Below are 26,292 nucleotides of genomic sequence, written 5' to 3' on the forward strand. Positions count from 1 at the left end.
CCCAAAAATTACTCCTATTACATTCACTATGTGCTTATCCTCCTATTCTGTGTTTCCTGATTTCCTGTGTCCCAATTTTCTGTCACTTCTACTCTGTCCACTACTTTCCCTTGCAGTTTCCAGAGGTGAAGAGAGATTATAACTTTTTTTCTGTCTCCCATGATTTCTCATGATTTTAAAAAACTCGTGATTTTACCAAAAAAACTAATGTTTTTACCATCTGATCTCTCAGTCCCCTCCTGGGCTAGATTCATCATTATGGGAGAGAGAAGAGAGGTGAAATTTTAGCATTGGCTTTCAGTCTTTGCAGCTCTTAACAAAATCTATAAATAATGGATAGATTAATTAATATTGGGGAAAGATTCAGATACTGCAGTGATAAATGCTTGAAGTAAATCTCATTCATTAGGATGCATTCAGAGCCATTAATCCAACTTTGGAGAGCAAAGTCTGCCCTGAAAGACAAACAGGAAACAGAACATATTTCCACTGGAGTAAGACAAGGAGACAAAAAAAAAATGTTTAATTTCTTTATCCTTTAAGCTCGCCTCAAAAGAAATTAGGTCAAGCATTAACATTAAGAATTATTATATTTTTAATTTATTTTTAATATATTTGGCACAAAAATAGTAACCTTATCACCATCAGAATTCTGATGGTTAAAAAATATGGAGTCAAGTGTGCTTCCAGTAGAATATTTTGAGCAATTTGCAGTTAGTTGATACTGTACCATTTTATTTATTGGATAGAATGCTAATCAGATTCATTGTACTTAAGGTCTAAAGATAACATAATTCATTGTAGGGACGCATAAAATATATAAAATACAATTGAAAGATTTATTATGAAATTTTCTCAGCTGCTGATTTTACAGTGAAATTTCTGAAACATCTTAGGAATCTGGGGAGAAAGCTGTCACTGTTGAAATATATGGTCAAGATGCAACTACGAGGCAAAGATTAACCACCTATAGAAGCTATAAATCAGCACATGGATATATATTTCTGAAGAAAGAACAGTCTGGGCATAATTAATGATCAAGCTGGTAAAATGTCAGAAATTATTACAGGTCTAGATTTAGAATATGTGAGCTTCATATTCCTCTGTATTCCTCTATGCTTCTTCTAGACCCATTTTTTAAAGTATAAAAAATGTCTATTACAAATGATATAATAGAAATTATTATACACTGATATAAACATATTTATTTGTGCTAGACTGTTTAATGAAGTGCAGATTGTAAAAACAAATTATGCTTAAAGATACGACTTGAAAACATCTACAGACAAGGAAATTTCTGAATAAACTCAGCCTTATATTATAGAGCTATAGCACACTCTCAGTTTTATCTTAGGTGGCAAAAGTTATCTGAGTTCAAAATCAGAGAAAGGTTATTTTGAGTGCTTTATCGAGACAAATGATCTTTGCCAATATCAACATGGAAAGAGACCTGCTTAAAGAGCTAAACAACTGGATAATGAACAGTCTCCTTTTTCATGGCCACCATCACAGTGATACATGAAAAGTTATAGAAACAAGAATGTAATAACTCTACCTGACTGTGTATGACTTAGTGAAACAGAAAGGCATTGTGATATGAGTTGTTACAGAAGGATTTATCTTGTATGGGCTTTCCTCACAAACCATAATTTACTATCAATCCAGAGTAGCTCACAGAGTACAGCCAGGTAATTGTAAAATCCTTCTTAAAAAGGTAAGGATTTGGGAGTGTTAGTGGAAACAAGCTAATCTTTTAGTTTTTTACAAGGCAAAACCACAAAAGCATTCTTAGAGGAAAACTGCTTTCCAATTCTATGTAGTGTCATTGATCTCCTTCAAAATAAACTGTGAGACAGTTTACTGCCAAGAGTTTCTCTCTTTTCCTAAAAAGCAGATTTCTTACCACTGAAACACAAAAACCTGGGAGTGAGAAGAAGTCCCAGCTGACTACAGGATAAACATTTTGGGAATCATAGAAATATAATAATGTAAATACAGGAGAAGGTCCCAATGAGTATCTGTCTGCACCCTATGAAAGGAATCTGAGGTTTTAGCTCTTCTGCTGATTCATAGAGATACATACTGGGTGTGTGCATCTTGCCAGCAGATTGAAACACTTTTTCCTCCTCATGCCTTCTCAGTTCTTCCTCCAAAAGTGCACTTCAGAAAGTGCAGAGGGTGGGGGGCAAAGGTGAAGAGGAAGAGCTGCATGGGAAAGCTGCGCTGTGGAAAGGTCCTACTGCACAAGCTAATGGGGATGATCACCCTGCATCTGTAATTGTGCCTAGCGTTTCACTCTTTGGTTCACATTTGCCATACACAATTGAAACATATTAGATGATAGAAAGCAAAATTTCCCCACAAAGCCAACCATTTTTTTTCTGAAAAAGAGATCACATTGAAGGACAAGGGTTAAAAAACCCTTTCTAAGAATCATGACTTCTGCTTTCTTGTTGCTTATTTTCTGTGCCATGCCTCTGGCAAGCCTTCATAGTTCACACTTTCTCTACCTCTGAGGATGTACCAGGAAAATGTGAATATTTAAATATCATCATCCCCACATCTGTCTTCCAAACTGAGTATTCCCCTTGTTGCAGACAACTTGGTGCCATCTCTCACAATCACTGAAACCCCTGTGTTTAATGTTTTTCGTCTGCTTGAATTCATCTTTTGCCATTACGAATCTAAGTTTCAATATTTTTGTTGAGGGAATTTTTGTTCTTATTAGCAATGCTGCTATTTTGCTTCAATGTAAGCATGAAAACAGCCTTCCTGCCAGCTTTCATGCTTTCAGTGAGAAGATTTTGCAATACTTGGGGGCTCAAAGGGAGACTTCTTGGCCATACTACTTCTGGCTGTGAGAAATTGGGGGGGAAAAAAGTGTGATGCAGGAGCTTATTCCTTCATTGGCCCTCCTCACTCACAAATAACCCTTTCTGTGACAGTGTGCAGTAATACTCTTACTGACTGGTTCAGGCTCCCAGAGTGCTCGTGTTTCTGCCAAATATGAAGAAATGTCCCCTTTCTTACTCAGCATTTTTATCCACATTGTAACAATAGGAAATCTTTTTTCTCTGTGACATCTTCTTTTTTTACTCCTTTTTTCCCTCATTGCTCAAGTCCATGGGCCCATCCAAGCACAGGAGAAGAGAACAGCCCGTTGCATGATGCTGTTCTGGTCTTTGCCTCAAAGGGCTTCAGGTTCTATGGATCAGGAGTTGCATGGTTTTTGTGGTGTCACAGTCTGCCAGACTGTCGTGCCCCAGGAATACCTCCTGAACATTGCTGCAAAGAAAATGCTCTCAAGTAATAGAACAAATTTTGCTTCCTCATGCCTCTGCCTGCATTCTTCTTAGTCAGGACAACACAGATTTTGGTCTACTTAGAGACCACTGTCTGGTTTCATGATTTGTACAACATTTCTAGGGTCTGAAGGTAGTGTTAACATTTAATATATAAAACTTCTGATAAAACATAAATTCACTAGTTTTGTGTAAAAAAATCTTTATACATGAAATAAATTAATTCATTAAAAAAAAAACAAAACAAAAAAACTGACTAGTTTAACTGTGGAAACAATAATTAATAATATTAGTAATTTTTTTAGATATTTCAAAATGGAGACTGCTTTTTGAAAGATGAGGCCTAGTATAAATATAAAGCTAAAAATAATATATAAGTAATTTGTTCCTCTACATGGACTGTACAAAGATTAAAGACTCTTAAGAATTAATTGATAGTGTGGATTTTAAGAAGGGCTTTGCAAATATACTTTATGAGGTAGAAAATTAATAGCTTATATATGATACATTGCCTTTAATAGTGTCCAAGGTCTCAAAACAGCCAAACACCTGTAGTAAAGCAGAGAGTTTTAGCTCAGATTTACCTCAGACTTAAGCTAAAGCTTAAAATTTTATTTAAAGGCTTCAGGAACTTACATTCCATTCTTTGCGAAACCAGCTCAGATTTTTGGCATTTTGTGTGTCACTGCCCACACTTACAAAATGGTCAGGCACATATATTTGAAGCAGTGCTGCTCCTGACCCCAACCCAGACTCAGACTACATCCCTGTCCTACACCAGCATGTGACCTAGCCAAGGACCATCAAGTGCTGCCTGACACAATTTCATGGAAGAGGAAACTAGGGACACACAGGGAAGGCAAAAGACACAATATTTGCCATCAGTTCCAGGCCCACACAGCTGAAAACAGGAATTCATGACATATCATAAAATGTGATATGTCATTGAGTAAATCCAAAAGCATCTGTGGGTAGTCTCCTCAGTGGCAAGAGTGTAGACTGTAAAATTCATTTAAATATTTAAAACCATTTGACAATGATATTCTAATTTAATTTTGAAAATAGTCCTTTGCTATCCAACAATGTGAAAACACCAAAAAAACAACTCACACTCAAAGTCCTTTTCTTCTTGCACACTTTTTGGTGCATTCTTGAAAAAAATCTGGAAACCACTATTATCTCCCCTTCATGCTAACTGATCCCCATTTCTACTAAACCTGTTTATTCTCAGAGTGTGTTTTGGGGAATTAATAATTTCACTTCGTTAGTAATTTTTTTCAATTTATTTAGAATTGACCAATGAATTTTAAAGCACTATCAGCCAGAGGTTTATATGTATATGCATGCTTTTGTGAATGTGTATGTTAAGGGAACACATGAGCTTAATTAATTTAGGAAAAAAGTCTAACTTTTTTTTAATAAACTGAAGACTTCAGGAACAGGCAGTTGGCGGTTCACTGCGAGGTTTTTCCATATGACATTTAATCACAAATTTTAATTAAATTTAAATTTAAGTGATTTTTAAGTATTTGTGAAATGTTTATTTAAAAAGAGATAAATGGCCAGTTATCATCTAGCAGTTGATAACTGCTTTAGTCTGCAAGTTCACTTTAAAGTGAGAGGTTAGATAGATCCCATTCCTTATACTAGCTCTTGTTCCTCTTATGTTCTTGGCAGAGGAATAGAAATCAGCATATTTGGAGGAGCAGCTGCAAGATACTGCTGAGGGAAATGTCTTCTTAATCTGTTGCTGCAGGCAGATTCCATTATTTGATTTAAAATAAAGTGGTTATTCTTCATCCCCATGATTGACTGTTCTCTACAGACATCCTTTTGGCCCAACTTGGTAAAACAGAGAGGAAGCTGAAAGCACTCTCATGGTGGAAGCAAGTGTGGGAAACATTTACAAACACTGCTCCTGTTTTTGGGGGGGGTTGGGGGGGTTTGTTTGTATAGATTATCTTAGCTTTTCCTATGGAACGGTTAGGTCGCTGAATCTGCTTAAACTTACATTCTTGAATCATAAAGCCTTATGGAAAAGGCTGTAAGGGATGGAGCAGAAGTTGGGTTGGGGTGGAGCTGGTGCTTTATTCTGGGAATTTTTCAGACATAATATCTTAGCAGGTGTAAGGATGATACCTTCATTTCTTAGTGATCAATCACACTCCAGGCAGCTAGCACCGAGTCAGAACTGATGATATCCCTTCATAGCATATTGTTCTCTGCAGCAAAATAGAACTCAGTTTTAAATTCTCCTCTTCTTTTCATCCATCAGAAGACAAAAACAGGAGCTCAGGAAGAAGCACAGCCCGAGTAATTTTTACAGCTGAGCAGACATCAATACTTATAGACCTACTCATGGCTTACAAACACTGCACAGTAGGGCATCTCAAACAGGATTGGCTAAGGATCAAAACAGGTTATAAGACATAATTAGCCAGGAAAACCAATGTGTCTGGCAATATGGAATTACTCATAACATTAATCATTTTGAACACCGAGGGAGTACATAGGCCGGCTTTGGAAATAGAGACAGAAGAAAAGTCTCAGGAAGCAGCATGTGTAAACAGCATCCTCTTACCACATCACCTGCACTTGCTGGACAGTAATTCTGGCTACCAGTGCATCATGTCCTTACACATGGCATTTTGTTGTGTTGGCTTTGCAAACCTTCCTGCATCAGCTCTCCCTCATCCTGGTAAAACCCAGGCAGCCTCCACAAAAGCCAGTACAGGCACTGATGCCCAGCCTACACGCACAGGCAGGATGAAGAGTACAGACAAGAATGTGCAACATCAGCATTCATGCCACAGACCTACCACTTTGAGAAAATCTCCCTTTGCAGTTCTGTTTGTACAGTAGCTAATGACAATAAATATACAGTCTGATACCACAATAGTATTCTACTACTAAACCCACATGAGTGAGCAAAAGTGTGCACAGCTCACCTTCTCAAGACTTGGGATTAACCAGAGGTACATGCACTGGTAGTGCATATACTGGTAGTATATGCACAAAACTGCACATACTCCTGTCTCTCCCATTTCTCCCACTCTTTTTGAGCTTTTAGACCTCATTTTGTCCTTGAATAGCAGCATAAAGCCCACAGATACTTTATTGTAGGACTCCTACAATGCAGTGCCTTCTTTGGACCCACAGGTCACACACTATCAGTCTCCCCGTGCTTGGCAGTGTCTTCAGATAGTGAGATCTGAAGACTGACACCAAAAATCATGGTAAGACTAGACTTATTTTAAATGCCAGTAATCACTGAATGGATTGTAGGTTTATGTCTTTATGTCTCTTTTCTTTAAGGGTTGTAGCACTGATTGACTAATAGAAGATAGTCTATAATGGTAAAAGTAGCTATTGTAACTGAAGCAGCAGCATATTTTATTGGAGCAGATGTTCTGCGAATGAGCAGGGAATAAGGAGAGCAGTCATTTTTTTGATGTTGTTTAAAGGGCAAGAGTGCTGCCAATCATAATTACCATCTGCTATAGTACATAAAGTATCCATATGGTCTATAGATGGCCCCAAAATTGATTTGAACTGCCATACTGAGATTTCTCATTTGAGGACACGATAGCTCTACATACCCTTATTAGCTCCTAACTGACAAGAGTCTTCTGAGCAGTTAAGAAAAATGTTTCAAAATCCTGGCTCAAGTAGTCACAGATTAAATTTAGAGCAGACCAACCTTTGTCATTCTTTCTTGGATCTTCTGCCATGATAACATTCACCATCTGAAGCCTAAGCATGCCAGGCAGCTGTTCAAAAACATAAACCAAATCTACAAATCCTCACTGTTGTACTCTGCAGGGCTTGCAATTTTTCTCATTGTTCTAAAAATGTCATGTTAGAACCCACACTCTTCTGGGCATTGGCTCAGAAACCAACTCTGTAGTTAACCTTCTGTCCCTCGGCTTCCAACTGAAAAGTGTGTTCTTTCAGCTGAGTGCATTTCCAGCAATATTTCACATAGTTAAAAGAAAGACCTCTCACATTTATCCAACATGCAGAGGAAAAAGTATTTTTAACCTTGCAAATCCATTGACCTCTTCATACTTTGAAACTAGCTTGTACATGAGCTTTCCATCAAAATCTTATGTCAACTGAGTTAACAAATGTTATCACAAATCCAAGAAAGAAGTTTAAATTTGTCTATAACAGGATACTAAAATACTATCTTAACTCGGACTCCATCTTAAATTTAGGATTATTTTCACTTGCACAGAAAATAACAAAACATATGAGCTATGGAGATACAGTGACCATCCACTCATTCACACATTTTTCCTACAGCAGTCCAAATAACAGATGTCTGAAAAAGTGGTGCCATACCCTATACAAAATAGCAGTAGTTCAAATGACATTTTGTTGCAAAGTCCAGTCAGTTAGCAACAGGCTTATTCTACAAAGGAATTTAGTTTACATTTACCCCCCCTTTTCTTTTTTACCAGACATGTTTTCGTTATCATGTGATTGTCTAGTTTTGGAACCCACCTGTGATTTAGTTGGCAGCAAAACTTATGGAATGAGATTAAGACTTTTCACATCACTGGATTTAAACATACCATCACAGATCAGGGTATCTCCTTGCTGCTATATTCATGATAATGTGTGAAAAGGAAAATTTTTAGAGTGGGAGGGGGGTTTTGTTATTGTAAGAGGGTTTTTTGTTGTTGTTGTTTTTAATTTCTTCTTTTGAGGCTGAAAGCAACTTACGGTGTTTAGTCATTTTTGAGATACTTTAAACTCATACTCAAGGTTTTAAGTGATCAGTTCAATGGCCAGCATGCAAGAATCTGGGTAGTGTTCCTCCAATTTTTAATGACATCTGAGAGATTCCATTAAGGTTTTCCTGTGTTCTTCAGGGACTATTATTGAAATGCCCTGGGGGAAAAAAATTCAGTTCCCTGGGTTTCTTTCCTTTCCCTTAATCCTTTATAAGGGGTTATCAAAATTCCCCTTTCATATTTTTATTTTAGTTATTTCCCTCTTAGGCATAAGGATGGACATTTCAAAGGGAAACAACTCTCTTTAAATTAGGGATAAAAGACATGCCAACATCTTCTACAAATAGCAGCAGAGTTACCATGCAACCTTCCACATTCTGCTCCAGTAGCAAAATGACACAACTCTTCTAACATGAACATGCAGAAAAAATGTGTACACTAATAGAGATTGTGAGAGAGGAAATCTTACAAATACAACAGTAATATAAACACAATTACTGTCCTTTAGGAAAGGATGAGACAGAAAATTGTTCTCAGGTTGTTAGTCACATTACATAATGCTAGAGGGCATTCAGCAACAATAGTGACCCAGTGATGAAGCTGGAAAAGAACTATTGCAGAGAGTGTGATGGTGTTGTATGCATGCTTTTTGTTGAAAGTCGTAAAATCCTAAACAGAAAATGTCAAGATAACTGCTATTACAACTCTTGCAATGTGCAGCTCCTTTGTATGATTATTATACTTTGAAGGCACTCTATTTACTTTAGTTTATTTTGCTTTACTAATCTGTGAGTAACAAGCAATACATTTATGTGTGAGAAGTTTTACAGAACCCATTTCATTTTATGTTAACATGTATGCCTGTTATTAGGATATTGCTCATTGCTAATTTTTAATCTGCAATATGGTTCACCAAAAGCTTAACTAATATTTTTTGCTGGGCTAGAATATTACATTATATTGTTCTTTATGCTAAATGCAGAGAATTTTATTTATAGCATAACTGTGACATAGAAGTTGTCTGTAAGATCTAAAAGGTAGTAAGAATACATTGATGATTTACATTAACATTCATTATTATTCTAAAAACAACATAAAGGGAGTTATGAGGTTCATATAATTTCACTGTAATAATTTCAATTTACTGTAATTAAGATTCTAAAAAAGAAAAAAATTCAGTGAAAGAAAGTCATAACATCCTTTCTATACCAGTAAAAGAACCATACTCTTGCATTTATAAGCTGTTATTAACCCTGTCCTGGGTGACCAGGACAAAGGCACAAAAGACTCTGATATTAAGAAAATAATTTCCGTATTTGCATAGGTGTTCAGAGGAATAATATTTAAAATATATTTGTGTCCCTCCATTTTGTCCTTCTTCAAAGGTCATCACCAACTTTAAAAGCGATGGTGTCAGAGACTGAATTGTTATGATGAATGGTTTAAACATTGCTATGAAGGACTTTTTGCCCATTATGGCAAAACTCTAAAAAAGAACCTGCAACCACCAAAGCCCACCCCACCCTGAATGTGCCTCCTGAGGGAGCTTTGGTGAGTTAAGCCACCTAAGGGAACTCAGGTAAGGAACTCAGGAGGTAAGACAAAGGTGACACTATTGCCCAATAATCTCAGGTCTAGAAAGAAGCGAGCAAGACTGAGGGAGAAGAATACATCCACAAGAAAGTCAAACCCAGCAGCTCTCCTGCGAGTCAGCTCTGGCTGGGTTCAGGGTGGGGAAGCCATAGCCCACAGGCCCATCTGCTGAGGCCAGGACTGCACACACTCCCCACAACCAAGACAGGGAAGGAGGAGGTTTTGGGTATGTGCCATAACATCTGGTCAGAGACGGTGACACCCATCCTCTCTTACACAGATTGGCTCAGTTGTAAACACCCCCACACCTCAGGAAGGCCACATCCATGGGACAGTCACATGAGAGTCAGCTGAGAAGATGCCATAATCCATAAAGACCCCCCAGATTTATTCCTGAGGCTTTGCACCAGCCAACTGCATATGATGCAAAGTGATGCAACAGAGAGAGTTTTTGCAAGAGACAGTGTCAAACTTCCTCTACCCAGGGAAAGTACCTGGGCATTCCCACCTGGCCCAAATCTATATTAATCCACTGAACTCTCTGTTTGGTGGAACCCTTAGCACCAAGAAGACTAGATGGAAAGGATCAACAGGATGTCGTCAGAATCCACTGAATGGTGATATTTTCTACTTAATCTGTCTTTGTCACTCTTCCTCTCCCTCCCTCACCTCTTTTTCTATTTCCTTCTCTTTATGTCTTCCTTTCTCTCTCTCTCTGTGTCTCTGTCTCTCCCTCTCTCTCTCTTGCTCGCATTTACCATTAAGCAAAATGTATACTGTTGACTTTGGCATACAGTCTCATTTGCACCTTAATTCAGGCTGAGGCATCTCTCTAAAAATTTTAACAACTGAATCTTAAAACAGAGGCAAAACCCTGGATGAGATCTCAATGGCCCTAGCTGCATTGTGACTGTAACCAGATTGATTCACCATTACTTTCAACTGTGTAATTAGGAGACTGTCCTGATCTCTTCTTCAGACTCTTAAGATCCATAAATACGCCTGAACATTCATCAACCAGCCAACACCTGGGGGGTATACCCATTTTCTGTTGCATGTTTTTCTATAGGAAAAACATGGCATTGAGCCATCTTTTACACACATGATGCAGCTCAATACCAGAATGACTGCTGTGTTTAATTTGAAACTAATCACTTAAAATAGTGTTAAGAGGCTCACAAAGCTATTGTTGATGTGTATTTAAAAGGTGAACTGTCAAATGTAGAAAGAGGAAGAAAAAGCTTTTATTTTTTGTTTTTAATGCATGAAGGACAATGAAATACCTGGCTCTGATAGAATCATTTCACATTGACTGACACCATTGTTCAAAGTGCAGGAGGGGTGCTTGACCTCTTGCCTTATATAAACAGCCCAGGACTTAGAGTCGAGGTTGGAAAGGTCAGGAATCATCAGTTTCTTATTTTGAGAGGTGAAGGTGCACATGAGGAACTCAACGAAGAGGACAGGAAGGCATGGTGCCAGGATAACACCTACATTACTCAAACCTGGATGCTTCAAACCAGCTGCCTGAATTCTTTTGTCAAAAATAGCTCATGCATTTCTGAATACCCTTCGATCCAGTCCCTTCTGCTACTGTACAAAATCCTTGGCAATTTGCCCCTGCTCTTGGCTTAAATTATTTCCAGCCCATTTGTCTCAGATGTTACACAACAGGTATTATGAATTTCTTATGCTTCCAAAGGGCTATATGATCTTCAGTTGAAAACCACTAAATGCAAACTATCATTCAATATAGTAAAGAAAGTAATATGTGAAATAGGGCTGAAAAAAAAAACTTCATAATATAAAACAGGAAAGGAAAAGATAATGTCATTTTCTTGACATGATTCCTTTTTAACATATAATCACTGGTTTAGACATAGAGTCCCTTTTTATGAATGTCAAAGAATGATAGGACAAGAGGAAAATATCTAAAAGAACAGGTCAGAGAGAGCCAGTAATTCAGGGTCTAAGCAGCTGAGTGGCAGAGAAAAAATCCACTGAATTTAGAAAGTTTCTCAGCACTTAAAAGTCCTTCTAAATATATCAAGTCTGGCATGTCCAAGACTTATGATAAATTTTGTCACAGTCTGTGACTCAGACACTTTAGGTTTCTAAATATTTGCTGTAATCACTGTATGTATCTATACCTAATACTGCACATATAGATGCCTAAGTAATTTTTTTACAATATTTTTTACAATTTTATACAGTATTTTTGCATTTTTATACAGTATTTTATACAACAGCAATTTTTATACAAATTTTATACAGTGAAGCACAGTAAAATTGACTATATATTGGTAGGAAAGAAATCCAGATTTAGCTGATTGAGTACCAACATCAACTGGCTCTCTAGGAATCAGGACATGTCCACCACAAGTAAAAGCATCAGGCTGAAAGCAGTATCAGGGACAGGTTTGTGCTTTGGACAAGTGGATAAATCTCTCTAAAGTAAAAACTTTTCATGTGTACAGATATTTTCTCCCCTTTTACTTGTCTGTCCTATTGACAGTGTAAAACAACCTATATTAAGCACAGTGAGATTCCTTACTTTAAGGGGATCATGAAGCACCAAAACAACACAAATGAGGGAAAATGATAAAACAGGTTAGCTATGTTTTACAGAAGTCTCCAGCTTGCTAAGAATGTGTATGTGCATTGCAGCCTGGCATGCTTCATGCTGTCAGCATGCATCAAGATGCAACATGCCTGCCAGGAAAAGGCACCCACGGAGATGTAAGATAGCCTGGGAACTGCCAGCCCTGCATGGGTGGCTGGCACAGATCTTTACCACACAGCACAGCCTCCTAGTAGTGAGGCAGGTACCTCATTCAATGCCTTTGGGGCTCAGACCCCCAGTAATTATCATATCCAATGGAAACCTGTGTTACAGCACTGAGGCTCGTAAATCTCAGGGCCTGGATCTCTGGTAAATCTACTTTCCAGTCATCTTCAGGGAAGACAAAGCAATTGACAAGAAGCTAAATAGAGATCACTAATAAAATAAGCATGTTAAGAGTATCTAAATGGGTTCGTACCTTAATGTAAGGCATATGCATATGTGGACAGAAGTACCTTTCTTGGAGCAACAAGTAAATAGTCACTTAAACCTAGGCAATACTGCAGAAAATCTTCCTACAGATTCCTGCTACAGACCACTGCAAGTTTATGTGAATTACATAAGACAGAATGGACAAAATGTCTGAAAAATCACAATTTGTTCTTTACAATTTAAATTTCTATTTCCAGACTTTCTAATTCCCATTAAAAACAGATTTCAGAAAGCCAAAAAAATTTGCGTATCTAGTTTCTTATTCAAATGGAATATCTCTTCTCCCAGTCTTTCTACCCACACGCATATGCTTTGTCAGCAGCCACTTCAAGAGTATTGAACATGCACATTCCCACCCAAATAGCCTGAAATAAAGGCCACTGAGTTTTAAAAGTCCCTCACATTCCTATTGAAAGAAAAGTTTTGGAGGCTGAGCAGGATGAATTTCAAATAAAGGGATATTCATATGAGGATGTCTTTGACAGGTACATCCCAAATCCGGGCTCAAAGTCACCTAAACACATACTTTGTTCCCAGCTGCCAGCACACAGTTGGTTTGGCATCAGTTGTTGTGTAGCTGACCTTTACCTCTCCAGCAAGACCAATACTTTGGCTTTATTTTATGTACATTGACAAACTTATCCCACTTGTGATCCCTTGCTAAACATGATGTGCCCCCTGAATTATTTAAACCTGTCTTCTGGGACACAGATTTTACTTGGATACTATGCAGGAAGAAAAAAATATATCCACAATGATTGATAGCTATCAGCAATACAGAAAAAGATTGCAAAAAAGAAAGAAAAAGTGATATAATGAGGGGTCTGTGTCTTTTCTCTGACAGGGTTTATACCCTGTAATTACAGGAAAATGCTTTCTCTCTCTCTGCTATCTCCCCTTTTTAATAACAGGAAGCTAATATTTCACATGTGAAAGAAATGAAAAAGATTTAATTAAATAGCAACATATCTTGGGAGTACATATACCCTGAGATACTGATATCTTATCTTTAGTCAGGCCAAATGGACTTTTGGTGGGGGAAATTGTTTGCAAACTGTAATCCATCAGACAGTGCTTATAGGGTTTAGCACCACAGACTTGCATATAACAGCTCATCACAAAATAGCAAACACCACAAAGCATGCTTTGAAGAGTGAGTGAGACACAAAAATAAGATGCAGCCTGCTGAGTCTGTGGCAATGCATTTTAATAAGCTGAAGTCAATCTCCATGTGATTGTTGAAATGCTTGGGAAAAGAACTAATTTTTTTTTAATTCATTCCAAATTATTTTTCTTCCTGTTTCTTGTATCCGATGAACTTAAGGTCTGAGATCTTGGGAAGAGAGGGAGAGACCATGTTTCACTTCATGTTTCACTTAGTTTAAAACCGAAAGGTTGGCTATTATTATTCTTAAAGAAACTAGAATGGATTCACCTTTTATACTAGAATTAAAAGTCCCAAATACAGACTTTTTTTCCTCTTTGGGACAGATTCTAGTTGTAAGTAGTACTTCATGAGGCACTACTACAAAGCAGCTACTACAAACTTTTATTAATCTCACATACAGACAGGTTGATGAATGGATGTGTTTACAAACATGTATATGCTCAGAGAAGACAAGGAAACTGATTGTCTGGCACCTTAATAGAAAGTCATTTGTGTTAAAAACTAATAATCAAAAAAACACCTCTGACCCTGGTGAGACCACAGTCAGAATTTCCACCTGCGCCAGGAGCTGTGATGGCAAACACTTATGAAACTCTATGCAAACTAGTTGAAATATTTTACAAACTCCTTTTGAATCTATAAGATTGCTTTGGAGTATTTTTAATTTACATTAGATTTTTATGCTATTCTTGGGTTTCTTTGAGGTGAGAGCTTTGTTTGCCACAATTAAATTATGTTTTATTTGTAGTAGAATTTTTTAAAAATATAATAAAATATATCGTTTCAATTTACTTAAAAGTCAATGAAAAAATTATTCATTGAAAGTTATTTTTAAACACATATTTATTAAGAATGGAATATAGAAATATCTACACATTTCTAAATCTTAAGACAAAAATATACTGTTTTGATATTAAAGGCTTAACAATGCATTTTCCAATATACATGCTAAATATATTCTAATTTATACTGAATTATGTTATAATTCAAAGCAATTTAACCTTTGATTAGGGTACAATTATACAAATACATAACATTTGAAAAGTTGTGGCTGTCAGGTGAAATCCCAGGTGACTGGATAAGGGAAAACATTGTACCCATCTTTAAAAAGGGTAGAAAGGAGGACCCCTGGAACAGCTGACCTGTGAGCATCACCTCTGTGCCTGGGAAGATCATGGAACAGATCCTGCTGGAAGCTGTGCTAAGGCACATGGAGGAAAGGGAAGTGATTTGGGACAGCCAGCATGGCTTTACCAAGGGCAAGTCCTGCCTGACCAGCCTGCAGGCCTTCTGTGATGGAGTGACTCCACTTGTGGACAAGGGAAGGGCAGCAGATGTCATTTATCAGGACTTTGACATGGTTCCCCACAACATCCTTCTAACTAAATTTATGTCTTGGTATACAACAAAAAACAGGTTAGAAACTCAAAAATTTGTTACTTTCCTGTAGTTTTAACCACTTTCCTTTCATCAATAAGGGGAGATGAGTTCATTCCTCATAGGAGCAGTGCTTGATCCTTCTGATTGACTTGGTGGCTTCCTCTGGATTCACTCCAGCAGTTCCATGTCCTTTCTGTGCTGGGACCCTAGAGCTGGGTACAGGGTTCCAGGTGGGGTCTCACCAAAGCAGAGCAGAGGGGCAGAATCTCCTCTCTTGCCCTGCTGGCCACACTGTGCTGAAAAACTTATGGAGAGAGGGTCAGACTTTGGGGATTGATGTAGAGGAAGTATGGAATATACAATTTTTTTTCTTTTTGGGGGTCCCCTTGTTTACCTAGTACAATTGAAAAGGGATTGTTTTGCCAAGAGTTCTGTCAGATGAATACTGTCAGGAATTGGCTCCACTGTCACATCCAGAAGGTCAATAGACTGCTAGTTGTGTCCTCACCTGCAGCCAAAGCAGCGTGGGAGGGAGAGGAGGGAGGGGATTCTGCCCCTCTGCTCTGATGAGAGCACACCTGGAACCCTGCATCCAGCTCTGGAGTACCAGAACAGGGAGGTCATGGACCTGTTGGAGTGAATCCACTAGGGAGACTACCAAGTCAATTAGAAGAACCCCTCCTATGAGGAGCAACTGAGACAATTGGGATTGCTAAGTGTGGAGAAAGGAAGGCTTCAGAGTGACCCAACTGTGGCCTTCCAGTACCCAAAGGGAGTGATCAAGAAAGATAGTGAGGGACTTTTTACAAGGGTATGCAGTGATATGACAAGAAGAAATGGTTTCACACAAAGAGAGTAGGTCTAGGTTAGGTATTAGGAAGAAGTTATTTTCTGTGAGGGTGGTAAGGCACAGGAACACATTGTCCAGAGGAGTTGTTAAATCAGCAGTTATATACCAAGGGCTAGATTTTCCAGTTATACAGATATCATTTTTACAATATCCTGCATACTCTAAGGTTTTTAATTGGGCATAAATTACATTTGTAGTCCCTTCAGGATACCTTTAGCTTTCTGGAATGATGACAGTTGGTTTTGCATAAATGAAAACCCAGCTGCCAAACTCATTATTGTACTTGGATTGAAGCCTTCTCAGCAAATCCAGTTTGCTATAGAATATACCTGTTCACAGTCTGTTACTCCTGCTCTCTGCATCTCCTTTCCTCTGTATTTCCACAAAATTTCAGCCTAGCCTCTGATGACTTGACCCCCCACACACCAACACTGTATCGCAGCAAGTGAAATCTGGTCATGGAAGAGGAAGTTGCACAGGATCAAAACATAAAACAGAAAAATATTTATTTAAAAAGAGTTCCTTCCCCTTGAGTAAATTTCAAACTAAGGTAGTCCAATATTGAGTGTTCTAAAATTTTCATGACTAGAAATTGGAAATAAGTTAATAAGCTGAACTTTTACATTGACTATTTGTGTGGCCCCTTTTTTCAACTGTGCTGTTGTCTCCCTGCCATGCAACTGACACTACAGTGGCCTGAGATAACCTTCTCTTCCCACATGCATATATGCATATCACTGATTTGTGTGTATATGTCCAGAATGTGACCCCTTGTGAGCATTTTTTCTGTTTGAATTAGAAACCCCAGGCTAACATCTTGTGGATGTCAGAAGAATTTCATGCATGCGAGCCACTAAGCAATGTCTACATGAAATTCCTGCAAAATTCTATGATTTGAACTGAAAATATTCAACATGCAAGCCTCTTTCTTTTCTCCTCTTTTATTTTATGTATCAAAATAATTGCTGAGCCTCAACACAGTACGAATTGTCACTATTCCACCTTCATTTGCATTCTTCCTACATTTTCCTGCATGAAAATTAGAGTTAACAGGAAGTGAAACATTTATTAGTAATGGCAAACACTTACATGTGTAGTTATTTTGCCTATGATTACATAAGCCAGGCTGTTTAACTTGTGAAATGACCGAAATTTACATTTATATAGTAATGATCTTGTTTCTGTCCATATACCTCACATTCTAAGCCACTTGATTTGAATTACTGTGCATACACTGGAATAAAGAAGGAATGTATGGTTTTTTGTTTAAATTGAATAAAATTAATAGTTTATGCTATCTCTTTTTAAAACACAGATATGCACTCCTGTGTGTTATGAAGATCCATTCTCTAAAGTTCTCCTTCCTAACTTGCAAAAGGTAGAATTTGCACAAGAATAGGTCTGATGTAATGCTCCACAGAGTGCTGGTGGGAAGGCAATTGTGTTTAGGTAATACCTTGGCCTAACCCTAACTGTTGAACATGGGCATATATGTTGAAAATGGATTTAAATTGCCTTTTGCGCCTTTCAGCAAAATTGGCTTCATTGCCTCATTTTAGATGGATTTTTAACAAAACTAGGCTTAAAGTGGTGGATAGTTTCCGCTGGCTACAATATGGGATTTAGAAAAATCCAGTATTAAAGAAGCTTTTCACTAAAAGTGGTAGTTTGAATTGTTATAAAAGGAAAATATATTTCTTCCCTTTTGCTGTGGGAAAAAAAAAACCACAGACATTTTTTGTTGGTTAATCACATATATCATTTGAGATAGTCCAAAAACTTTCCAATAATTCCATCATTTATTTCTTATTTGAACTTCTAATCACAAGACTTCATTTTGCTTTTGTCTGAGAGATTAGATTCCTCAAGTACTATTAATCTTCTCCCTGCAGATATATTTCTCTATTGATGATACTTATCCAGCCCCCATTATCCAAGAAAGAGAAGAATGTGCTCAAGATCACAAAGATAACTTTGATAAAAAAGGCAACTGCCAATTGCTTCTGAGTAAAACCTTAACTTCAGGACCACTCTTCATGTGTCGAGATCACCATTTTGCAACCAAATAAAACTATCTTAACAGGTAAAAATAGGAAAAAAAATAATAACATTCTTACTGTATCATGTTTTATGCTGATTTTCCCAAAGGTGGAGAGTTAGGCTGGGCCTTATTGTCTCTCCTGTCCTGAACAGACACACATAGACAGAACCTTTATAGAAAATATTAATTTCTCAAGGTTTTTTGAATAGTGTTGTATTTACATGGTAAACTGAAGCTCTCAAATACATGGGGCATTTGCTGTCGAGATGTTGATGGGAGGTTCTATTGCAAGCGTCTGTGTGGCATCTTCAGCAGAATTAAACAGGATATACCAAGCCACAGTTCTGAATCATTGTTACAACCCAGCTCACCTATGAGGGTGAGCTCAAACATACACATGACCATTTACTATTGATCATCTCCAGCTGCATGTAGAAACCTGTCTTATGGGACCCTGTCTGCATAAGCAGGGACAGTTTCTACTGAGTATTTAAAATCTGCATGCGACTTGTTCACAGCCTTCTTCCTCAGCAGGAATAGCCTGGGGATACCCCTGCTGTAGACTGTCACAGATATTCCCACTGAGATGACTAATCAAGGCACATGAAAAGTGCCTAACAGGGAGCCTGAGCACAGTGGGGCTCCCCCAGGGTAGGGAGTGATTCAGGACTCTCCACAAGCTCCTTTACCATGTTTTCTGTTCCTCTGCTGTGAAGGTCCCTGTGAAAAACTCCTTTGCCTCTTGTTGGCCTATCTGTCTTGAACCAGCCTGGTGTGCAAACTACACAGAGAAGGAAATGAGGACTGACAGGGCAGGGATACAGGCAGAGCCCTGGTACACAGATACACCACAGCTTTCACTGTCCATCAAACTTGAAATTCAGTCTTATATCACAGTTGTAACTTCAATAGTACAGACAGTGCCTCACTTGTCAAAATTCTTATGATTTATTGCAAAAGAGATTTTTTGCCCCTTACACCAACACTCACCAACACTCACAGATTAGCAAATATGTTCTATTTTCACCTTAAGGAAATATGAACAATTGACAAAATTCTTAAGACAAGTATTGCAATTGGAACAATATTAATTATATGAATGTAAAATGGGACATCATCTGCCTGGTTTCCTTCACTCTGATATCCATCTACCTAAAGTATAACGTTCTCCTCTTTTCTGCTCATCATCCTCAGAGTCTGATTTCAAGGAAAGCCAGCACCAAGAAACTAAGTAACGATATTATGGTAAACAATATGATACAAAGCAGGAGTTAAATAACAAGGAACAAAGCAAATGTTTTCTCTATCACTGCAAGAATTGACAGGATAAAAAAAAGGACTTCCCAAGACTGCTGGAGAGTGGCAGGGTTATGGGAGAACAACCAGTCAGCCAGGGAAAGTGAAAAATAAGAAGTAAAAATGAGACTATTTCAGCTGAGTGATTGAATGAAATATTGGAAGGAATTGTATAGTCAATGTAAGTCCGTGATAAACAGTGCAAAAGTGATATATCTCCTCTTACTTTAGGAATCTAAAATACTGTCCAATTCATCTTCCTTTACATGTAACAAAAAGAATTGTGCAGTTCCATGGTGTGATGCATTTTGCCTATTGCAGGTATTTTTTAGCATGTGATGAATTACCACTGTATATGTCATCCCGCATCAGCAAGATATGCAGCACAGCAAGCAACACTGCTGTAGAGGACTACCGGCAGCTATCCCAATTTGGCAAGGTAAACTCAATCCTCTGGAGCCAAGAATGTTTCTTCTGATGGAGACATTATGGGGGAAAAACATTTAGTCCTTTTTGTAAAAATCTGATTCTTTGGCTGATTGTTTTGATTACAGCAGACTGATCTAATTCCTAATCTGCAGAAATAGAAATTCAAGCCTAAGGGCTTTAATCTTCACTCACCATAGTACTGTTATAAATAGTCACTGATTAAAAATGTGCAGCTCTACCTGTAGGTAATTAAACCATATCTTCTCTTCTGCTGGGTTTCCTTCATACAAGTGAAATCTGCTGATTTACTGGGACTGATTTACAGTAGTCAGACTTTCCTATTCACAACAAGAGCTTTAGCCAACGTCATTGGCAAGCTGTTATTTTAAATAGACAGCTGCTTCTTCCAGTATAACACTTTCATACTAGAATCAAATAGCCTTTGAAGGGAAAACCCATTCTCCTAATTCTAGCAGACTGAATATTTTCACTTTCCCACTCATATTGTAAGTCATCACATCTTTTATAGCACAATAATTCTTCAAAAGGTCAATTGTGATTCTTATAAGTCCTTTGAACTGTATTCCATGATTTATTCATGCTGAGAATTGCTTTTCTTATGAACTTCAAACTGATGAGCTAAACAAATTCATGCAACTTTACTTTGCACAAGGTACTGCCTTTCTAATAGCTGTACCCAAGAAAATGTAGTAGTCTGGGAAGACATGCAATGGTAGCCATTGGTTTGAAGCTGGTAATTCTGCTAGAGATAAGATCTACAATAAAACTTTTTAAGTGCTTGTAAGCCTAACACATGAGGTAATAAAGGGTCTCGATGTTATTTTCATATGAAAGCTTGTACTATCACGCTTAATTTGAGTCCTGCAGAGCTTTCTGCCTATTGTTGGTAATCGGCTTCTTTAGTTGACTGAAATTCTCTCTCACATTGCACTCTCTGCAGCTGACAGCTATATTCAGCACGCTGTTGTGCAATCTGCTTTACCTGCTGCAGTACAGGTGTATTGAGGAGGCTTGTCATGAAAATGTTGTGCCATCAAACAGGATAGCAGTTGTCTGTTTGCCCTCATTTTCCAGAGCACAACACAGCATAGTTTTACAGCCTGCCAAAGAGTTTCCTAGGCATGGCAACCAACTGCAACAGTCAGATCCTCCTATTCTTCACAGGACTTCAGCCTTCAGTTGACAAGTCATAGCATTACTCAAAATTTCAGGCTTGCAGTCAACAGAATTAGCTGTTTCTTTTTAATTGGGTCACAACAAGAATGCTGGCGCATTCTAGCCTTTCTGCTAGGAAGGCAAAAAAGGTTGTTCTGAGAGAAAAGAATAAGACTACATCCATCAACCTGCTGCCAGCAGTCCCACTTTTAAATTGCATCCATCAAGTGAAATATTCAAGTGCTCTATTCTGTTAATTTTTAGGCAAGAAGGTCACTAGAAGAAAGATAAACATTTATGCAACTTACATCAAGCTATTCTATTGTGCTGCCTTGCATCTTGCTGAACCTGAACTCCATCTCTTAAAAGCTGTTATGCAAAAAATCCCCAAACAAACAGATAAAATCCCCAAACAGATAAAAATGCTGAAATAAGGGAAGACAGAAAATTATAACCTGTTAAATTGAGAGCAGCTTTTTACTAGGTTGGAGGCTGTTTTGAACATTAAGTCTTTCAGTCTACTAATAAAAAGAAATCCCTCCTCTCAACTAAACTATTTGGTTGGCAAAGCATGGAAGAGTGTAAACAAAAAAAAAAAAAAAGACTCAGTATCAGCAGTAATTCTTCAGCGCCCCTGCTGGAAACTATGCAGTACCCTAGTTAATTTCAGATGGGTCTGGCACAAAGTAGCTGAAGGACTATCTTTCACTCCACAAATTCTGACACTTTTTACACTATATTCTCTATTTTTAAGTGTTTTTAAAGCAACCAGTCTATCTGTGGATTTAGGTATTGATCTAGGCTCAGTGGTGCTGAGACATCAATTTACTAATCAGTGTCTGCTATGCTTTATATTACTTTTCATTGCTCCCTCTATGCAGCAAAAATAGCTCAATTATTTCAGAAGCAGTACAGAAGGTGATGTTATTCTGTATGGTGGCAGAATGAATTTCTGCCTCCAAGGTGTTTAACAGCAATCATTTTCCAGGCATTTTATTAAATGCAAGTTTTTCCTTTTCAGCAAGATTTTCAAAATGGGAATATGTTAAGTACAGAGGAAGGAGGGTCCAGTCAGAACTGCTTGCCAGACCTCTGGGGATAGGAAAGGCTGAGAGATAAAGCTTGGAAAATTCAGATGCATCTCTAAATTAGCAAAACATTTTTGGATGGCTGCCCCTCTCTGCTTACCTGGCCTTCATTTGGCACTCCTCCAGCAGCACTGCAGCACTTCTCTGCAGAGCTGTAGCTGAGGGTTACTCCTTTGAGCTTCTACAATAGGGATGTAGCAGGAACAAAAAGAGAAAGATCAAAGACAATACAGCGAGAAGGAAAAGGAAAGGTTTTGCAATGGTGGGATTTGTCTGCGATTTTGCTGATCTAAATAGCAGGACAAGCTCTCTGAAGAGCCTGCTGTGATGTTAAGTAAGTCACCAGCCCCACGTTTTCCCTCTGTGTTATGCAGACCAAGCTGTGAGAGTAACTCACATTGAAATTTACTGAATCCCCTCATAAACTTCTCTGAAAAGCAAAGTTATTTTGAATTTACTCTAAAGCCCTCTTATTCCTCTCTCTCTTCCTCCCTTTCTACATCTTAATTTGAAGCATATACTAACCAAAATTAGATACAGATAGAAAAAGATGGAGATTTCAAGATAATTTTTTTCTCAATGTTTTATGAAAGTAGAATTAACATGTTGATTTCAAAAATGTAAAAATCAAACACAGACTTTTTCTTTCTCATTTTTCTGTTATCATTGAAACCATTCAAAGATTAAAAACTGTTTCAGAAGCTCAAGAGAAATTCAGTCCTATGCATAAGTTAAGCACCTCAGCCTGTCACCTGGCTTAAACTAACTGGTTTCTATCTCTCCTGAGGGATGTGAATGAGAAAAAGGAGAGACAGAAAAGTGTGGTTAAGGCACTCATTATTTCAGAGGGAGAAGTACTTCTATTGAACACAAAGAAAGTGATGCTGTGTCTCTTGGTATATGAGAACTCGAGGAATAAAAGTAAAGTCAAACTGTAAATTACCACAGGTAGAAGTTTAGTAGATGTAGGGTGAATTTGTTTTCCCCTCTAGTAATTCTAATTTCACCATGTGCTGAAGAAGCATGTCAAAACCTAATATGCACCTGTTAAGGGTTGTCTGCATCTTGCTCTAAACTAGCATAGATTTCCTATGAGAATACAACGTTTCAAATAATTGCCTTTGCCAGCTGTACCTTGGAACATCAGCGTAGCAATGCCCCAGATACAGGCTATGCTCTGCCAACTGAAATGAGAACAAAAAGCTGGGAATGGCAAAATGAAGAACCTATTGATGACAGGGTACGATCCTCTGCGTATGGAGGATAATAAAATTTTCTTCATGCTGAGCATTCAGGGAACAGCCAAGAAAGGGGACCTCCACCCAACCCTATTCAGATTCAGCAGCTTCATAAAAACAGCTCAGCTTGTTAAGGAATTTGTTTCTTACTTTTATATGTTAATGTTGAAAATTAACAGCAAAGATCATATTCTGAGGAATCACAACCCACCTCCAAATATGCACTCATTCACTAGAATACCTGGAAGAGAAGCCACACAGACCTCTGTGAGCCTAACATAGACCTACATGACAAATTCTTAAAAACAGAAATGTGGAGATTTATTAACAAATGCAAAAAAAAAAGTAAGTACAGTATGACCATTTGAAGATATATAGAAAAGGAAAAACACTGTCCCAACTCAAGTTGTACTCAACAAAACCAGTAGAACTCACTGAGTTTCCCTATCATCTCCAGCTAATATTGAGGAACAATTCAGTGCAGGCAGTTCAGGTGCAGTTTTGCTGGGAGATGCAGGTTCAGTTCTGGGTGGAAGCCCAAGGCAAGATGCCAGGAACTGCCAACCCTTGGCCCAACAAAGTAACCTGGGACCTGTAACATCAGCCAGGGGACCAGACACTGAGGCACAGCACGAGCTGAGGGCTCAGGAGGAGCAAAGATAGTTTTGCCCTTAGACTGTGAGGGTATAAAAGCCCAGGGGTTCCTGTGTGGGGTCTCTCCTTGGAGGAACCAGTTGGAACTGTTTCTGTGTTACTGCACCCTGAATAAACTCCTTTATGGAACAAGACATCTGAGGCTCTCCTAAGAGAAACCTGGTGTCAAGCTGGTAAGGAAACCTTGTTTGACCATGTGAGAGTGGGGTGTGTGGGGTGCCTTTTTCAAAGGGACTTCAGTCTCAGCAGTTGAAATCTGTGGCAGTGGAAGTGTGACTGTCAGAATCTTCCTGAATGGTCAGATAGGGAAGTTTCCTTAACACTGGCTCCTGGTAAATGTCCCTTGTATTTGATGAGATCCATGAAATTATACATTATGACTTACATGTCATTAACCAGGTTGGATACTCCATGCTCCCAAATTTTAATCCAAACTCAACAGATTTATAGCTACTGTACCAGCAGGTTGGTCCTTAAATCAGAGGGGAAACAGCACTTCAGATTGCTGAGGACCTTGAAAAATAATTTTCTTATCTGTTTTGGGCATCAGTAAGACTCTCCAGCTGATTTGTTTCCCAGCTCTCACTAAATGTTAGGCAAACAAAAACCAGATATTTAAACTGGACCAGGTAATAAGGAGGGATGATTTGCACACTGGAGAGTAATATTGATCTTTCTACCATTTACATACCAGCTACCTGAAGTATTATTTAGCTGAATTCAGATCTTTAAAGGTCAGAAGTAACAGAAATACAGCAAAAGACAATAAGAATCTGTAGTGAAGATTTCTCACAAAAGCCACAAGTCACACCAGATGCTTGCACAGCTGTGGGAGAGGGGACAGAGAGAAGAAGGGGTTGGGACACCCTGGGGCGAAGCAATCAACCATATGTAACTCACACCCATTGTTCCAGGAAGTTCCCTGCTCCCCAACTTTCCATTGGGTCTCTTCCCTAAGAACACCTTCTCCCTGTTTCCTTATTGGTGTGCCCTTATCACCCCACTCAAAGCCCACCTCTGTACCCCGTTCCTCGTGGTCCAAAGTGTACCCCAGTCCTGCCTACCCCTGCCCCCTTAAAAACCCCGTTCCTGCCCAGATTCAGGGCTCGGCACCCCGGCTCCGGTGCCCTTCAACAGAGTTGTACCCCACTTTCCTCCCCCGCCTGCACCCTTGGACTTCCCGAAAATAAAGCCTGTTGGAACTACCCTGGAGTCTCTGAGGCCTCCCTTACCTGGCCGCGCTGACATTTCGTCATGCAGGACTGTGTGTGAAAACCCCAAAAACCCGCACACAACCTTTTACTTTTCATTGCTCTAATACACACACACACACACACAAAAGAAGACTCAGGTTGTCATTGTTGAACTCAAGAGTAATAAAATTCAGGAGAGGTCTCCTATGTTTAGCATGCTGTTCTATATCTGTGAACCACTCAGAAGCAACAGGAGCTTCCACTGAATTTTTCAAGAAGCATCAAAGTGAGCTTTCTTCCCCCATCCTTTTATTCTAACTCTGAAACCATTGGAAAAATATGAGAATGCTTTCTCCAAATCAAGCTTTCTCTCAATCCATGCTCTCTTGGATTTTTTCATCATGTGTTTCTCATTTCTGCCTTAATAAAGTGTACAAGAAGTCATCAAGAGCTTTGAATTTCTGTAATGCACCAACCGATCATCTATGACGTTAAAATACTTCTTTTGTACCTCAACCATTTAAACACAAATTTTCTGGAAGGTTGAAGTGTACTATTTCTTATAATAACTGTAAGAAGTAGCATGACATAAGTACCATGACATGCAAGTTTGTGAGGCCATCCGTAAGTTTTTTTCTAGAATGTCTGTTGTCAGCTCTATTTAATAACTATTATTGATCTGAACAAGAGAATCCAGTGCACCCTCAGTCCATCTGTGGAGGACACCAATTTGGGCAGGAGTCACTGATGTGATGCAGGCTCCGGATATAGGGACCTGAACAAACTAGATTGCTCCACTGAGGTCAGTTCTATGATGTTCAACAAGGCAAAGTGCCAAATCTGTCCTCTGGTCACAGCAACCCCATGCAGTGCTACAGGCTTGGAGAAAAGTGTCTGGAACTCTGCCCAGCAGAAAAGGACCTTGGAGTGCTTGTGGACAGCACCTGAACATGAGCCATGAGTGTGCCCAGGAAGGCCAATGGCATCCTCAGCAATAATGTGGTCAGTAGGGCCAGGGGGGTGATTGTCCCCCTGTACTCATCACTGTGGAGGTCACACCTTGAATCCTTTGTTTAGTTCTGGATCCCTC

Source organism: Agelaius phoeniceus, chromosome Z (assembly GCF_051311805.1).
Source record: "Agelaius phoeniceus isolate bAgePho1 chromosome Z, bAgePho1.hap1, whole genome shotgun sequence".
NCBI classification, from domain to species: domain Eukaryota; kingdom Metazoa; phylum Chordata; class Aves; order Passeriformes; family Icteridae; genus Agelaius; species Agelaius phoeniceus.